Here is a 6,946-nt window from a genome sequence, read left to right on the forward strand (position 1 = left end):
GCACTTAGAATAAAATCAAATTCATTATCTTGCCTGACTTCCCACAACTCTCTCTTTCACTCTCTAGCTACCTCTGCTCCAGGCCTCTGTACTTTCAGCCGTGGGCAAACTACGGCCCGCGGGCCGGATCCAGCCCGTTTGAAATGAATAAAACTAAAAAAAAAAAAAGACCGTACTCTTTTATGTAATGATGTTTACTTTGAATTTATATTAGTTCACACAAACACTCCATCCATGCTTTTGTTCCGGCCCTCCGGTCCAGTTTAAGAACCCATTATGGCCCTCGAGTCAAAAAGTTTGCCCCGCCCCCCCCCACCCCGTTAGTCCCTCTACATGAGCACTTCCCATATCCCTGCATGGCTAGCCCCTCACCATCATTCAAGCCTCAAGTCAAATGTCACTGCCTCAGAGAGAATCATTCTCCCCAGTTGCTAATCATTCTAAGCAAACGCCAGTCACTGCAATATTGCCCAATTTTATTTTCTTCATAGTATTTATCATTGTTGGAAATTCTTATTTACTATTTGTCTCTTTGAGAATGGCATTGTCTTGTTGCTCACTTCTTTTTCCAAGAACCAAGCACAGAAATGCCTAAAATATATTGGTTGAATAAAAGATGGAGGACATTTTCACAAGGAGTGAAAACTTCTCTAATTTTAAGTCCTCTAACAATATTAGTTTCTTTTTTTTTTTTTTGGACAGGCTTCATATTGTCTATGTCTTTGTTTTAAAATATAGTATACAGATGTATATAATAATCCAAGCGTTATCTGACCAAGTACAAAACACAGCAGAACTGTAACGTTTTTTCAATAAATGCGGCTTAAAATGATAATATCTCTTTTGGGCTATATTACACTATTGGCTTTTATTAAGTCAACTAAAATATCCTTTTGAAAAAATGTGTTTCTATAATGTAATAACTTCTCCACATTTATTATTTAAATAGTTGAGATTTAGATTTGAGATTTAGCATTGGTCTCTAAGTTTTATCTTGCTAAACTCAAATCAACATTAAAACGAATTAGATTCTTTTTAACTCCCGATTCTGAAACCTAGCAATTAGTTATTTCTCCCAATTTCACAACATCTGCAAACTTGATATCATGCCATTAGAATCCTCATTTAAGTCATTAAGAAAAATGTTTAATGTGGAAGTGCTGAAGGGAGACTTCTCAGGCATACATCTAAAGCCCCACCTCTAAGCTAACACGAATCCATTAACAAGCACATTTTTGGTATAGCAGTTCATTTCGGGTTAATTCATATACTATCATACTATCACACAGACTGTAATTCTCCATTTTGTCCATAACGATAGCATGAATAATTATAAGGAATCAATCTCTCCTTAGCCTCTATCTTTACCATCATACGATTTCCTCCATTAAAAGTCTTACATAATATAAAAGGCTCCTTGATATCCTGACAACTTGCCACTAAACACTTAAAAGAGATGATGATATTTTTAAAGAACTTCTTAGCTTTAAATCAAGCTGAACTCTTGATTTTTCTTTTAATTGATTAAATTTTGCATTTAGTGTAACAATTCACTGTTCCCACTTGTCCTTAAACTTTATATGAAAACTTTACGTGAAAAACAGGATCATCAGGAACACAGCCTTTACATCTTCTCCATATACAACATATCTCTATCTTCTGTACCCTTGAGGCACTAAAAAACTGAAAAATAATTTTTGAATTGAACTTTAAAAATAAACTGAGAGGAGGTACTATTAGCACTGGAGGAAAGATCTCTGCCAAGAAAAGCTAACAGCAAAAATGACCTCCAAGAGAAGTGAAGCAAGATTAAGCATTCAAAAGTGGAAAAAACTTTATGTGTATATATATACAATGTAATGAATATGTAATTTTATCAGTTTAATTTTAAGCATTCTAAAAGTCCCAAAACATCCTGTAGTCACTCAAAGTTCCACAAATTCATTGTACATAAAGTTTCTCACAAAGATTAAAGAAGGAGTTTTCTGTGAAAAAAGTGAACTAAAGGTTGATCTGACTGGCAGTTTATTCCTCCCCACAGAGATCCTGGCTATGTTGCTCTGTACTTCCTCAGACTCTGAAAGAGCACTCTCTCTCCTACTCCAGAAAAGCATACTTGTCAAGAATCATTACCAACAAAAATGTAATAATGTTAAGAAGGATACAAATGTTTACAACTGTATTTGCCATGCTTTATTTCTTAAACCAAGGTGTAGTATATGGATGTTTGTTATATTATCCTTTACAACTTGTATATTCATAATAAATTTTTAAAAATTGAGTTATTATCCAAAAAAGACCAATTATCACTCCAAACAAGGAATGCCTATCTCTTCCCTTTCAGAATCTTAACTCTGGATCTATTTATTTGTTAAGAATTAAATAATGACCCACATTTTGAATATTATTATAGATTAAATGCTTAGTAGTAAATGTAGTATTAAGAATACTAAACTTTAGCCCTAACCGGTTTGGCTCAGTGGATAGAGCGTCGACTTGCAGACTCAAGAGTCCCAGGTTCGATTCCGGTCAAGTGCATGTACCTTGGTTGCGGGCACATCCCCAGTGGGGAGTGTACAGGAGGCAGCTGATCGATGTTTTTCTCTCATCAATGTTTCTAACTCTCTATCCCTCTCCCTTCCTCTCTGTAAAAAAAAATCAATAAACTATATTAAAAAAATACGTTAAAAAAAAGAATACTAACCTTTATTTCCAAAATTAACTTCTAATCTTTAAAAGCATATGTAAATACATTTTACATAATAGTACTTTTTCTGCAAACTATTTTGTGTTCCTTTTTGTCATATACATTTTACACACCAATTTCCAAAAACTGATATAGAAGCCCTGTTAACCTTTGAAGTAGTTACATAATATTCCATTACATTGATATACCATAGTCACCATAAAGTCTCTATTACTCCATTTGGCGTTACCCCATTTACTATTAAATCAAAAACTATCTTTCAACAAATGTATGTTGAACTACTATGCATCTGATATGCTGAACTCTTGGTGCTAAGATATAAATGACCATGACTAACCAAGCTCTGCTCTCCCAGAGATTATACTCTGGTAGGAAAGACAGATAAGAAAAACAAATAAAATAATGAGTTTGTGATAAGTATAATGAAGGAAACAAAGTACTGTGAGAGAGCATCAGGGTTAGGGTTAACATAGTCTACTTTAGAAGACATACTCAGGAAAGGCCTTTCAGAAAAGGTAATATCTAGGCAGAAACAGGAGCAAATGAAAAGGAGCCTGTACTAGCATAGGGAATATAGTCAATAGTATTAGAATAACTATGCGTGGTGCCAGGTGGGCATTGGAAATACCAGGGGAACACTTTATAAAGTATACTAGAGGCCCAGTGCACAAATTCGTGCACAGGTGGGGTTCCCTCAGGGTGGCCTGTGGAGATCGGGCCTCAGCTTGCGCCCCCAGACTCCCAGCCCCACAGCCCCACCTGGCACCCCGTTGTGGCCTGGTGCCACCCCCTCACCTGCTCCACCATCCTACCTGCGGGGCTATAGATCAGGGCCAGGCCCCCTGCCTGGCTCCCTCAGTGCCTGGGAGCTGGGCAGTGGCCCCACCCCCTGCCTCCACCGCTGGTTGCCATCTGCAGTGTGATCGGGCCCCCACTCGCACCCACCTTGGCCTGGCGCCACCCACTCACCTGCTCCACTATCCTGCCACGGTCCCACTTTCATTGGGGCCCATTGGGGCCAGCATTACCTGCACTGCCGCCTGCTGCCAGCGCCGCATTGCCAATGCCTGCCATGTTCTGCACCACCCCCTGGTGGTCAGCGCACATCATAGCGAGCAGTCGAGCCACCACCCAAGGGGACAATTTGCACATTAGGCTTTTATTATATAGGATGATTATCTAACCACTATGCTGTACACCTGAAACTAATACAAAATAATATTGAATGTAATACACACACACACACACACACACACAGAGAGAGAGAGGTATTAAATAGAGGGAAAAGGAAAGGAGCCTGCATTAGTTACTATGTTCCCCTAAGAAATTACAGACTGAGTGACTTAAAACAACACAAATGTATTATTGCACAATTCTGTAAGTCAGAAGCCTGGGTAGGCTAAGCTAATTCCTCTTCTCCAACCACAATGTGGAAATCAAGGTGCCAACCAGCTTAGCTCTTATCCTGAGGCTCTGGGAGACAATCTACTTCCAAGCTCATTCAGGTTGTTGGCACAATTTAGTCCGTTGTGATTTTAGGGCCAAGATCCCCATTCCCTTGCCCACTACCAGATGGAAGTCGTCCTGGGCTTCTAGACGCTGACAGGATTCCCTGACTCATAGCCCCCTTGATCTTCAATGCTAGAGCAGTAGACCAAGTCCTTCTCATGCTTCACACCTCTCTGACCTCTGCTTTTGCCTCATCTCTCCTGCTTCCAGCTAGAGAAAGTTCTCTGTGTGTAGGGGTTCATGTGATTACACTGGGGCCCTTCAGATAACCAAGGATAATCTTCCCATTTTAAGGCCCATACCCTTGATCACAACTCCAAAGTCTCTTTTGCTATGTAACAGGTAATATATTGACAAGTTCCAGGAATGAGGGCATGCACATATTTTGGAGAGATATTATTCTGCCTACTACAGAGTCAAACTTGTTTTCCAAGAAGAAAGGAAGCAGCAAGTAAAAGGCCCAACATAGGAGAGAGCTTGGTCTGCACAGGACAGGTAGCAGCGAGGAAAGCCTTGAGCTGCAGCAGAGTGAAGGAGAGAGCTGTAGTAGATGATGCCATGCACTTGTTTATAAAGTGTGAATTATACAAGATTAGAGTCTATTTTGAACTTTGGAATCAATCTTAGTCATTCTAAAGCTAAAGGTGGAGCACAGGCCTCCTAACTTCCAATCCATTTCACCTCCCACAAAATCAAAAGCCCATTATTATGTCTTTCACTTCCATATGGAGACATTTCTTCTAATTGGCATTTTTAACCCTAAACATTTTGGTTCCTGAATGCAGAATTTCTTCAAATATGTGTCTGTATCCAATCAATGTATGTAAAATTTATATTAAGACATCAGGAGGCAACAGCTAAATTCACACACACAAAAAAAAACAAAACTTAAAACATGAGGAAGACACTGCATCCCCAGTTCTTTGAAAAATTAAAAAATTAAGACAAAAACTGAATTCTCTTTTTTTCCAACGGCTTTCCACATAGGCTTTTAGGGTAGTGTTTTGTGGTTAATTGTTTATAAGGAGAACGGCACCTGTGTTGTGGTCTGTTTTTAAATAAACTTGCACCTGCAGGGACTTTTCATAGAACAGCTGTTTGGGATATTACATGTCAGCTATTTGAGCATTTTGCAGAGCCCTTTCCACTTACCACACTACCTTCTGGGCAAGTCTTAATTTACAGATGGGCTATTTCCAAACATTCATTTGAAAAACAACAGTTTAGATTTCATGATAATTTCTCTAGAGACACAATAGTAAACAAGGTTCCGGGGAAACCTCTCAAACAGTATCTCTTCTGATTCATTAACCCCAGTGGTGTGGTCCCTCACTGCTCTAAGGAAATTCTCGTCTATTTTCAGGGGAGGCCGCTACTCTAGTCAAATATATCGGCTTTCCTTTTCCTGTATGTGATTAGCTAATTCCTGTTTCAGAAGCTTTTTTTACTTGTCATTATCCTCACCACAAATATTTTTTCCTTCCTGCCAATCCTTATCAAAAATCGTTAAAACTAATTCTATTAAGGTTTTCCTGCTTACTATCCAACTCTGTTCCCCACATTACTCTCTGTTTCATCACTGCTAATAAATTAATCAGATACGTTTTTATATAATTTTAAACCAGTTGGCATATTACTTTATGTTTTTATTCCTTTTCCTCATATGTGAATAAAATTATCTCTTATTCTAATGTTTCCTAGAGGCAAAGAGGGGTTCATAAAAAGCATTAGCAATTGGCACCAAAAAATAAAGGACATGGGGAAACACCAAAAGAGAACTATAAAGACTCAAAAAAATGGGAGATAAAATATAATTTTTCTTATTCTACTTCTTCTATTCCGATTTTTACATCATATGAAGTGTCATACTATCTGTTTTCCCTAATAATAAGGAAAAAGCATAAATCCATAGTGGGGAATACCCAGTCAAATATTTTTTAAATATTTGATGCCTTCTTTCAAGAGAATCATAATAAGTATTTTGTATCTTCCTCAAATTCCAAATAGCTTGCTTTAGCCCAAAATATGTGCAATAATTATGTCCCAACTAATTTTGCAACATTATAAACATATTGTATATTCTAATAATTAACAATACCTAAAACAGTACTTAACATATAAACACTGTAAAGATACGTCTTAAGAGATGCATCTACTCCATCTACCATCCTGAACAAAGAGGAAAAGCCCTGAAATTGGACTATCTGGGTTCAAATGGAACCTTAGTAAGCTCTTTAACCTCTCTTGCCCTAAATTTCATCTATAAAATGAGCATAGAACACAATAGGATTGATGAGAATAAATGCAAAGCACTTAAAACATAGTTATCTACAGTAATAAAAGAGAAAAATGGTAATTGGCATACGACGCTACCCTTTTCATTGGCTAATCAGGGGGATATGCAAATTAACTGCCAACTCAGATGGCAGTTAACTGAAAACAAAGATGGCGGTTAATTTGCATATGTAGGCACAATGCAGGGAGGCGAAAGGGAAAGCAGGAAGAAGCCCCCTGCCACTGACAGTGATCGGAAACCCAGGGAGGAGCTAAACCCAGGGAGGGCCGCCTTTGCCCTGCCCCCCAGCTGTGATCAGAGAATCAGGCGCCTTTGTCCCACTGGCCAGTGATAGCAGGAAGTAGGGGTGGAGCCAGCGATAGGAGCTGGGCACGGTCAAAGCTGACAGTCCCAGGAGCTAGGGGTCCCTTGCCTGGGCCTAAAGCGAAGACCAC

Source organism: Myotis davidii, unplaced genomic scaffold (assembly GCF_000327345.1).
Source record: "Myotis davidii unplaced genomic scaffold, ASM32734v1 scaffold284, whole genome shotgun sequence".
Lineage (NCBI taxonomy): Eukaryota > Metazoa > Chordata > Mammalia > Chiroptera > Vespertilionidae > Myotis > Myotis davidii.